The sequence below is a fragment of the Symphalangus syndactylus genome, chromosome 11 (assembly GCF_028878055.3).
Source record: "Symphalangus syndactylus isolate Jambi chromosome 11, NHGRI_mSymSyn1-v2.1_pri, whole genome shotgun sequence".
In the NCBI taxonomy this organism is placed as follows: Eukaryota; Metazoa; Chordata; class Mammalia; order Primates; family Hylobatidae; genus Symphalangus; species Symphalangus syndactylus.
This window is the reverse complement of record NC_072433.2, coordinates 81554503-81566817: the sequence shown is the minus strand read 5'-3', so window position 1 is coordinate 81566817 and position 12315 is coordinate 81554503. Positions and strand designations below refer to the sequence as shown.

General features: G+C 34.7%; 1 protein-coding gene and 1 long non-coding RNA gene across 3 annotated transcripts in view; one reads left to right on the top strand and one right to left on the bottom strand.

The window, feature by feature from the left end:
• LOC134731745 (uncharacterized) overlaps positions 1-12315 on the bottom strand; it is a 283310-nt gene that overhangs the window by 133668 nt on the left and 137327 nt on the right. Inside the window, exon 6 of one of the 2 annotated variants that reach the window (XR_010114302.1) lies at positions 8333-8502. The exons of the other annotated variant lie outside the window; for it this stretch is intronic. This is a non-coding gene — a long non-coding RNA (uncharacterized lncRNA). Of the gene's footprint in view, positions 1-8332; positions 8503-12315 lie in introns of those variants that run through there. 2 annotated transcript variants of the gene reach the window in all.
• The window catches only part of KIAA0825 (KIAA0825 ortholog), a 474586-nt gene that overhangs the window by 363932 nt on the left and 98339 nt on the right, over positions 1-12315 (top strand). The window lies entirely within an intron of this gene.

Here is a 12315-nt window from a genome sequence, read left to right as displayed (position 1 = left end):
CTTAAACTAATTATAAGTCACAAGGACAAATTAGGATATTCAGCCACATGGCCCATTAATGGAATGCTGAGTGACTTGAAGTGAATAAATAATTATAAATATAAAAATATTAGCAATGCTACTGCTTAGAATAATTATGCGTAGTAATATATTTATCTGATAGATTTTTAAAGATAATTAGATTACTACAGGAGAAAGGCACCAAAAAAATATTAAAAATGAAGCTGATGTCAAACTTTATTCTTAATTTGCCGGGCACGGTGGCTCACGCTTGTAATCCCAGCACTTTGGGAGGCCGAGGCGGGCGGATCACGAGGTCAGGAGATTGAGACCACGGTGAAACCCCGTCTCTACTAAAAAATACAAAAAATTAGCCGGGCGTGGTGGTGGGCACCTGTAGTCCCAGCTACTCGGAGAGGCTGAGGCAGGAGAATGGCGTGAACCCGGGAGGCAGAGCTTGCAGTGAGCCGAGATTGCGCCACTGCAGTCCAGCCTGGGCGACAGAGCGAGACTCTGCCTCAAAAAAAAAAAAAAAAAAAAAAAAAAACTTTATTCTTAATTTAATCTTTCCCAAGGCTTGAGGCCATATAAATAAATGAACTACTCCAAAAAAGTGTGTTGAAAAATAATTTATTGTATAATGGAAACTACAAAAAAGTCATTCTCAGGAGTCTAAAACATTGAGTCTCCAGTTTGCTAATAGACTATAGAGGAAAATACTGCTAGGGATCAACATGGAGAGCACAGGCAAGCATGTTAAGTCTCCCTGAAACTTAGGCAATTTGTTTAACAGTACTGTTACACAATACACTGTGTGTTTCATGAGTTATTTTACATTCTTACGAGGGCATTCTAAAATTCACCTTACTAATGAGTTGCCTACAGGCTTACAAATAAACCGGGAAGATGATCACTTTTCAATTCACTGAAAGTGTGAATCTTGAATTTGGTGCATAACAAAATTACTGTAAAGAAACAGTAGAGCCAAACTTCCCTGTTACAGATAAAATGATTATAAAATGATCTGAGATCAAAGCTATTTCAGTCTTAATAATTTAAATAAGTTGGCAAACAAAATTTAGAAGAAACTCCAAGTATAAGTTCTGTAACTGCAGGAATTCTCTTAATAATGTTCATATAACACTACAAATGAAAAATCACTTAACTACCTAGCAAAATTGAAAGTTACTCCCCAGAGTGGACAAAATTTGGAAAAGTTAATCTGCATACTTTACTAAAAGGGGCAGTTGAATTTACATGAACAATTCAGCATTTTACCTTAAATAATAATTGAATGAACTACATTACATACCAACCAGCATGGAGCTACCAATTGAGTCGTGAGAGATTACCCCAAAATGGCATAGCAACCTTCTATTTATAATAAAGTGGTTCATTTTTATGCAATAACAACCATTCTGTAGCATTTACAGCATACAGAACAATCGGGAATTAGATTATCTTGTCTAGTCATTACCTTTTAGAAACTAAGAAAGTTGTCTTTTTACCATTAGGTCATCTCTAAAACTTTTGGTATTGCTTTGTAGCTTAGTTGCAATCACTTTTCAGTGATCTAGACCTGAAATCACATACTTTTGTTTCTGAAACATCAGTATTTGTTAGTAGAAAGAGTTATTTATTTTATGTGTCACTAAAATTGCATTTACTTCTATATTTATAGTTACTCCTTTGTATATAAGTGTATGTTATTTTAAATATACTACTGATGTTGCTGGGGAAAAAACAGAACCCAAGGCAAAAATATCCATTGTTAACAATGTTTTTGGCCATAGATCTATTCTCCAAGTGGCCAAATGCCTCCACATTATTCTATTCTATTGGCAAATGCCTTATTCTATTGGCAAATGCCTCCACAGAACTAAGTATAAGACTTCACCTCCCACTTTCAGGTTAGGGGAAAAGAAGTCCAAGTTAATAGAAAAATGATTAGAAACAGAAGGCATCTTGACTCTCAGTTTTGTTAATCAAAAAAAAAAAAAAAAAACTCTCCTAAACCTTTTATAAATTTCCACCAATACCCTTCCTCTTCCTCTTTTGAATTAAAAACTTTTTTGTGACATCCAAATAGAAACAGTTGTCCAGAAGAGCATATTAATTTAATGTTTCCCCAAGAGCATGACTGAAAAAATATGCTGACCCTGTGCTTATCAATGCCTTTGAAATCATTACTGATTTTTAAAGGACAATAAAGAAAGCTGTTACTCATTTTAACATAATACACGTGCTCCATACATATTTCTTTTTATATTTAAAAATATTCACATTTGTGTGTTTGTATTTATTTAGATTCCTTAAATTTCTTGACAAGAGAATTTTGAACTCCTTAAATTCTATGTTGCATACTCACTAGCAATTCATTTCATGATTGGAAATGTATTCTCCCAGCCTTTAGGTAAAATTAATTGGAAAGACTTATATAATACTGTATATTGAAGATCTTCAGAAGAAAATCACATACCAACTAGCCAAATGCCAAAAATCTTAAGAGACTGAGAATATCACATCCTTTCAGATTTCCTAACCTTGTATGATCGTAAGTCACTTTAGTCTCTTGTTACACTATAGATTTTCGGGGCTATTCTCTAGCAATTCTGTTTGTATAGACCTGGGATATGTAAGAGTCTATAATTTTTAAAATCATCTTAGATATGTTGAGAAACCCTCTTCACTAATCTCAAATCCAGTTTTTTGCATTTAAGAAATTTAGGGCAATTGGGAGTAAAATAAAACACATTTCAATGATTTTTGGCAAGATTAACTTGCTTTTGAGAACTAAGTAAGTTGATGGCACGAATCTAAACAGAATTCATTTCTCTAACATCTGATCTTCAGTGTATGTATTTGTATGTGTGTTTGGAGTATTTTGGTTCAAACAGGTTTTCTTTTTTAAAATATAGGTTAAGCATGGTCTGTGTCTGAAGTGACATGTTTGATTGACAATGAATACAAGTAATTATCTGACATGTCCTGGAAGCATGTAATGAAGAAATCATAAACCTAGAAAGGACCCCAAGAGTTCTAGTCTAGCAAACTACTTTCTAGAAAGAACTACATCTAAAGTCTCTTATAGAGAGATTTATTTTTATCTTAAATATCTGAAGGAAAGACATTTCTTTAACTGCCCCTGTTAATCTCTCTCAGTACTCCATATGGAAATATTGTAATTGGTGTAAATTTTTTAGTTGTCACATGTGTCCTTTTTTTTTTCTTTTTAGAAAGAAAATACAGCATGTTTTCATTTATCTGAGTATTCCACAAATTTATAAAACAACTAAATTGAACGAGATAGGTAGGTAGGTAGGTAGGTAGACAGATCTTTAATTGTCACAGAGAGATGAATATTAACTTCTTACAAGTGAACACAAGATAAAAATTTAGAGTAGTGGTTCTTACCTCTCTTTTGAAACAGGAACTCCTTTGAAGTTCTAAGAAGAGCTCTGTCTAGAAACATGTAATATATGTATCTACCTCTAGAACTTGCCAATACTTTCAGGAGGTTCATGGCCCCTGGAAGCCTCCTAGGTTGATAAGTACTAATCTGGCAGGAAGAAGCCATCCCTGAAATACTGGGTGTTCAGTACGTTTCCTCATACGTTGAAGAAGGCAAATTGTCATCAAAGCTCGCTCAAATAATATCAAACATGAATTTATTAATATTACTTTAAAAATCAGAAGATGAAAATTAAACTATCTTGCCTATGTAATTATACTGTAAATCTGTGCAGCTTAAAAGTGAGTGCTATGTTTCACCTGAGAATAAGCATTATATGATTTTAATTTTTTCTAGCTTTTAACAAATAAAGTTGAGCAGTGGATTTACATTTTCTAATAACCTTGCACAGAATATTCATATACAAGAAAAGATAGTGATTATCCTAACTGCTATAGGAGTTAGTGATAAGAGCTCAGAAAGTTATTCTTTGAGGAACCCCAATACCAGAGATTTAATAATAGAGACATGAATAGGAAAGAGATGACTGCAATAAAATGAAAAACTTGTTGATGGTCCATCTGTGGGGAATATGCACATTGTATCTATCTTGAGTTTTCTGCTGTGTCTGCCATTTCCTTCTTGAATCATATTGGTGTTAAGACCTATTTCCCAAACAGCTCCTCATTTTACAGAGCAACCCCAATGGTCCTTGACTTCATCCTTCACTAACAAAATCAAATTCAAGCCAATTACCTGAAGGGAACAAAGCTTTACAGGTATACTTTAACTTACAAAATTATCATAATTGGCCAAGTGTAGTGGCTTACATCTGTAATCCCAATACTTTGGGAGGCTGAGGCAGGCAGATTACTTGAGCTCAGGACTTCAAGACCAGCCTAGGTAAGATAATGAGACCTTGTCTCTATAAAAAATACAAAAATTAGCTTGGCATGGTTGCTCACACCTGTACTCTTAGCTACTCAGGAGGCTGAGGTGGGAGGATCACCTGAGCCCAGGAAGGTCAAGGCTCCACGTGATCATGCCATTGCACTCCAGCCTGGGCAACAAGTGAGACCCTGTCTCAGAAAAAAAAAAAAAAAAAAAGCCATAATTCTGAAAAGTTCTAAGTAAATCAACTTTCTCCTAAACAAGGTTACCTCAGGCATAAGAAAAGCATACAATTTAAAAATATCTTGTGACTAATAATTTTAAAAAATAAAAACCATATTTCTGCCCCTCTCCCCTGCCATCATGTGGTTTTCTCTTCCACAATACTGAGCAACTAATTTTCACACAACACCGTATCTCCAGTGATGGCGTGGTGCAGGGTTGCACAGAGTGACATCTCTACCTTCCATAGCTATGCCAAGCTGCCTCTCCTACACTGCTGATTAGGCATTTTCCTCATCGAAAGCATTTTCCCTAAGTACGTCATCTCTGTAAGGCCTCTTCATGCTTGGTATCCAGGGTATGTTTTAGGCACTCTTATAAAGTTTGTTTGTATAATACATCAAACTGAAATTGCTGCAATGACACAGGCCCAATAGGAAAAATCCATGCCTGCCCAATGTCATGATGCTTATCTCTTCGCCTATTTTACCCTTTCCATAGGGTCCATAGTCATATATTTTCCTATCCCCTTCCAATCAAATGCCATTGTCATGACTAAATATTTATTAATATATACTGTGGATTCAAAGAGATATAAGACATAGTCCCTGTGCTTACTGTCCAGTTGGGAACTTAGACTATGCAAAAAAAAAAAAATGATTAATAACAATATGAGGTAGCACAGACTAAGTGATACATGACACTTTCTAATTTATCTGTTCAGCAAATCCAAATTTCCATACATTTATGTTGCTTAAAGAGAAATACATCTGTAATCCTTGACTCACTGTGCCTTTTCGCTAAGCTGTGTCTTCTAGCATAATGAAAAATAATGTGATAATATAGTGACATATTACTGTGACTTCAGGCTGTTTCCATAGAGGCAGAGCACTCTCATGGGTAGCACAATGGAATGAGATATAGAAGACCAGGATTCTAATCTGAGAAATACCCCTGACATTTTATGTGACCTCAGACAAGTGACTTAACCTCTCAGTTTTGAGCTTTTTCACCTGTAAAGTAAGCTTAATTAAACTTGTCAATATCATAGAGATGTTACGAAGTCTAGCTCATTAAAGCCCATTAAATGTTTTGAAGATATAAATTATTTGCTTTACCGTCATAAACAATAAGCAAAAAATCAAAAAGTCTCATTTTAAAAACCTCGTTTTTGTACAATTGTCACAAAAAATGATGCTGATGCCCTCTAGAGCCTAGTTGTAGAGGTAGATTTACACTAATCCGTCCATGCTCTCTCATTTGGTTATTTTGGTGACCAATAGCACTTAAGATGGCTGGATAGGATGAGGTATCCGTCTGTGACCACAGAACAAAGTAAAGCTAACTGGCCCCTGTGGAATTGGACCAATGACCTAGGTCTCATTAGCACTATCTGCTAACCAACTGAGCTAATTGGATACTACGTTGATAATAATGTATCAAAATATGGTTTGGTTTATTTTTTTCCAAAGCTTTCCATATATTTAATTTCAATAACCATAAAAATTAGTTTGAGTAATTAGAGCCAAAGACAATAAGCTAGACATTATTAGAAGCCACTAACCTCCAAGGGAATAACTCTTGCTGTCCCCAATAGGCCTGTAGTCCTCAGCAGGCTCTTGACTGCCCTGAGAAAGTGAAGTTTCAGAATGGCAAGGCTAATAAACCCAAGGCCCTCCTGATGAGATTAGGAACAGCTCTTACGCATCTCTTGCTCACTGAGAGTCTATTGGCAAGAATTAGAAATTGTTGTAGTCTTTGAGTCCTGTGGAGGCTAATAAAGTGACAATGAAGATGCATTGTGCTACAGAAAACAGTCCTAAGTACTAAATAAAAAATGCCTTAACACTGAGCTCATAACTTTACCTCTTGGGATTGATGATATCTTTCAGCAGAGAACATGAAGCAAGCCTTAATGAGGAACTGATATTAGGCGGGACCATTTCAGTAATTCTTAGTTCTTTGAACTTTGAGGCAAGGTTAATGTACATGCTATTTCATGGAACAAAACAAAAATATATGATGTTGAAATATTCCCTTTCTAGAAATATGAGAGTAATAGAACCCTGCAGTGCTAACAAAGTAGCATGTAAATCTTAGGGCGTATACTTCAGATTTCAAGTGGAATGAATGGCCTATTTGGCTCGAACTAGGTAAACTTGAATTCTGCAAAGCTAAAATACTGGAAATTAGCTCCATGATGTATTAACCCAAATAATAATGTTCCTGACGTAAAAAAAGACGGAAATTAAACATCTAGTTATGAATACTGCGTCTGCACAATGTGCTGCATGCACCGCATGTGTTAGAATTTCTTCTCAGTTCCTTTTTTAATCTTTTATTCATAGCATTGCAGGTGATGAAAAATTTATGCCTTGAGTCTGGCATTGAAATTAAATGCAAAATGAAAACAGAAGCAGTTTATACTGACAGCTTAAATATCTTTATCTAGCATACGGTTGCACTATAAAAATCACTGGGTGACTTTTTAAATCTCCCACATGTAAAAAACCAAGAGTTGTACAATAATGAATAAAGTTATATATCTAAGATATCAACAGAAAAGTTGTATTTTATTAGCATTCTTTGTTAATTTCATTTTGCTCTGTTCTGTTTTTGTTTAATGGGCACAGACAGATGAATACAAGCTTTTAAAAATACTGCACAAATTAATTGTTGATACTAATTCCTCAGAGTGGTAGGAAACAATTGATTTTTACAGCATTTTTAATAAGTGTGATTTCCCATGTAGGTTTATGTCTTAAGCTGAATAGAAAACATTAATCTGTACTGAAGGCAGTTATGCTGTTGTAAAGGTTAATTATTCAGGTGAATCAGTCTGTTCATCACTATAGTAATATGAGTGATGCTTGTGAAGAATGGCAATAATTACAATAATATCCACAGTTGCTAGGTATGTGAGCATTCAAGAGTATTTCTTTCCTTAGAATAGTTGCAGGTAATTTTGTAACATTATTTTATTAGTCACAATTCTATTCATAAAATGAGGTTCCCTGTAAATGGTTCCTATTTTCTGGAGATGTTGAGTCTTTTGTCCTAGGCATATCTGTATATCCTATGCTGCAATAAAATGCTCATTGTGGCTTTTGTTGATCAACTAATGCTAAATTTCAAATAGTTAACTCATAATGTAAATTAATTGAAGAAAATAATTTCCTTTTAGTTTTGTGAATAATGCACACAGGTTTAAAATACACTCACTCCCTCTCTCTCTATATATACACACACACACACATATATGTACATGTATATATATTTATGAGAATTTTAAAAATAGGTATAGAGTTATTTAGCATTTAAATAAGTAAAGCATGAAATTTAGAACAGTCTGCAGTTACATAAAGCACCAATACTAAAACAACCACTTAGATTTCCATATTTAGAAGACTTCGGCACACAGCTTAAAATATTTTACACTCAGCCTCTGATTTGTAGCTCTTTCCTGGCTGTTTTATGTAAACATACTGTGTATAATTATGCAGATAATTTTATACAGTATTAATTGTGCTAAGAGTGCAGTGAAAGTGTGTTTAATTCAGTAATTCATTTACATTTTAATGATTTTAATAGCATAAGATTACCGAATCAAATTGAAATATCTGTGACCATTATACTATGTTGTGTGAAGAGTTCAAATAGTCATATTGCTTTATATTATACAGAATATATTTATCATGTCTTGTTAATGACAACCAAAAGGAATCTTAAAATATCCATAATGAAAAAACTCTTCAATTCAGTTTTTATTCCAACATTAAGTATACTTAGAGAGTGGTACCCAAATGCAACAACGTATCAGATATCAGATTATAAAGTATATTTAATACCTGTTTTCAGCACATGAAATGTTGAGTTGGCCTGCATCTTTGAAATACAGTTGGTGCACTGTATTACATTATTTCTTTTTTGCAAACAACCTATACAAAAAAACAAATGCATTTAATTTATTCCTCTTTAATGTAAGAAGAATGTTTCACGGTGTTCAATATGAGAAGCAAGTGAATTACTAACTTTTACTTGTAAAGATAGCATCTGAAGCCACTCTCCAAATCAACAAATTTGAGGTTAGCATTTCTTTCTTATTTCTTTCATCATGTACAGATTTAATATCATCAGGAATAAATCTAAATTGTTTGCTTCTTTCCTCCTAATTCCTGAAGCAATGTAAAAGTCTACAGAGGTTTGAAGTGACAGGATTACAAGCAGTCTTTTGCATACATGGCCTTTAGGGATAAGTGGCTACCTTGCATCTAATAAACAAGAAAGTGAATTCGTTGAATAATGAATTAAGTGGCATAAGTTGTGATAACATGGAGCAAATGTAACTTCAGACGAATAGTATTTGCTTTGTGTGGGGTTATCTGAGAGGGCTGATGTTCCATCAAGGGAGACTGAAAAAAGGCTCATTATATTGAGATGTTCTTTTACAGAACACAGTCTAAAATGATCTTGCAGTTTTTTCCCCTGTTTGCTGAACTCCTTTGTGTGCTTCTATCAAATCAACCATCTCCACCAGGGGGATAACTAGGATTCTTTCAGACTGTTGAGTGTTGTTGAAAATGAAAATTCCTGGTGAGTTTTAGATGGGTCCCCAACAATGAAATAGAGATGTCTAATTGGTTCGTCCATATTAGGGTCAGCAGCTGGTTACTGAATAAAAGGTTGTGGTGCCCCATTGCACACTTCTGAACCAAATTAAATTATTAATCTACTCTTTGCTTCAATGTAGCTTCATGGGGATTCCTAACCTGCCATGCCGAATAAAACAGAATGACTGCTTTACATTTTCATTATGGAGAATTATATTTTAAATTGCAAATGTTCTTCTATTTAGTTTGCATTGCATATCTCATTGGATATGTAGAAATGTCTTCAACAGTCAGTGCTTATAACTTGTTTTGTTAATTTCTAATTGTAGCTATAAAGTATGAAACCACCAAAAAAGATGATTTGCATGCAGTGCCAACTCTCTAGCCAGAACCAGTTGAGCCATGAAAAGCAAAGTCAAGTCTTAGGGGGCCATTATCTTTGACTCTTAAATTCAAAAGATACAATTAAATTAGTATGTTGCAGGAGGCTTTGTAATCTAACATGAGCTTCCAATTAATTCAACAAAGGTTATTTCATGATAGCAATTTCTGCCAGGCTGTCAAAGTACTAGTTTTTGTGCCCTTGTATAATTATTTTGACTTTTTTGTTATATAACGACTCTAAAGTGAATATTAACTTTGTGGAAAATTATAGCTGCATTCAGTTTTCTCATAGCATGTAATAATGTCTTAATAATTCTGTTTTCAACAATAGGCATAGTTGCAATGAAAACATTTACCATATTTTCTTAGAAATTATTTTACAAGATATTTTCGATCAACATTTTAATATATGCCAACTTTTGACTTTTACTTTAAAATTGTTGAGTTATGAGAGCCATAGTAGAATTAAGTTTAAAAGCTGGTTGATCTTTAAAATGTAGTATGATTTCTAAAGATAAATCACTTAGTAATCACAGCCGAATGAGGGTTCCATTTCTGATGTATTGGATTGGCTAAAGTTTTGAACTTCAGTCATTGGTTCATTTGTGTGTTGGTGTGCATGTGTGTATATTAGCTGAGTCTATTGGAAAACGTAAAAGCCTGAAGACCAGTGAAGACTTTTTATGAATTAGAAATACCTTGTAAATAATCTAGTTTGTTCATTTATTCATCAAAAACATATTTACTGGACATCTACTCACACCAAGTACTGTTTTAGGAGCCATCTGAACAAGACAGAGCGAACAAGATAAAGTCCTTCTGTTGTGGAATTTACATTTTAATGGAGGGGAAATAGATAACTTATATAAGTCTATAAATAAATTAGCAAAAAAAACCCAGCAGAGCAAAATATTGGGGAAAAAAGCAAAATAATATGATGTCACATAGAGTGACCAAAAAAAGAAAAAAAAAAAAAAGCCTTCTTTAAACAGAGTTGTAAAGGAAGGCCTTTCTGAGGAAGAAGCATTTGAGCTGAGACCTTAGCCATGAGAAGAGCATTCCAAACAGAGAGAACAGCAGGTATCACAGCCCTAGGGTGGGAATAAATTTGGCATATGTGAGAAACAGAAAGAAGCAAAACTGGCTTCATGGGCATGCAACCTGGGTGTTACACATGCCCCCATGCTTAAGGGGCCCCAGTTTAATGCTCTGCTGTCACCATCATGAAATTCTTAAATTTTTGACAAGAGGCCTGACATTGGTCTTGCAAATTACATGATCAGTCCAGAAAAGAAGACAAATATATCTAGAATATAGTGGGGCGGAAGGGGATTGTAGCAGGCAGCAAAATAAGGCTAGTGGTGATATTTCTGGGTATATAGGGCTGACACTGGCATCAGTATACTTTGTGAGAGATTAGTTGCATTTTACAATACAGCTATTTTTGTCTGCTAGGTGGGAAAATGGAAACACTGTTTTTGTTCTATATTTACCCAAATCCTCACATACAGATGATAAATTCCTCAAAGGTAATGTTGGTGTCTTCTGTGTATTGTATGCACTTCACAGCATCATGTGATTAGATATTCCACAAATAATAATTGCGGCTAAAAGGAATTTGCCTTCTCTTTTAACGCCATTGGGCTTCCTTAGGAAAAAAAAAATAAGATATTTGGTGTTCACATTTTCAGTCTTTCTTTCTTCCCACAGTTATATTATAGCACCAAATCTGCGTGACCATTTAACAATTAGGTTGAATCATGTAAAATTGCCTATATGCAACCATTTGTTACCTAGAAAATGGCAATTTCAATGGTTCATAGCAGGCTGAAATTGCAGGTTTATTTAAGGAAGTAAAATAGAAATCTTAGAAGTATCTTTGTAATCCCTGCAAGATTACTTAACAGAGAGGGGAAAAAAAGTAGTTCAGGGTTGTTCATGAGAGCACCACAGTGCACACTGCTGTCAGGTTCATGCTGATGGGTTGGTTTCCTTAGAGGTAAATCTACATTGCAGCAAGGCCTTTCTGCCAGTCAGCAACTTCTCCTCCCTCCCCCAACCCACCTCACCAATAATGGGGTCTATGGACTGACATCCACTTTCTACTATGTTCTGTATTACAGCAAGAGATGAGTTGCCAGGAATTACTATGTGAGTGACCCAAGGCCAAGCAGTAGCTCAGACTTGCAACAGGTTACAGAGCTTTGGTCTACAGGCTATTATTCACTGGTGACCTTTCCTGTAGGCAAATCTATTTCCATTTGTGTTGATGATCATGATAATTTGCCAAGTGATTACTAAGTACAATGAATTATGGGTCCTGTGACAGAATCTGGCCAGCAGAGGTTTAATTGTGTCAAATCAGGACACAATTTCACTGATCAGGACAAAGAGGAGATTTTATCATTCCAGACAGGTAATGAGCTGGTAAATTCTCAAAAAAATTCTTCTGAATGAGAGGCTTTTGTTGTTTGCTTCTTAATGTATCTTTGGAAAGGTTGCTGGTTCTAAGTAATCATTGTCAAGTAGCTTCTTATCTGATACTCTTTTACATTTTAGCAATACCCTAAAATCCCACTCATTTATGATTATTCTACTTGCACATTCCATTTCTTGCACTTTATTGCTTTCTTTGCTTTTCCTTAAATCTTTCACACTTTGAACCACACACCTATCTATACATTTTTTGAGTCAGCAGTGAGATCATGAATTCCATTCTTAGTAACCTAGCAAAAATGAAAAACTCCTAAGAAGTTT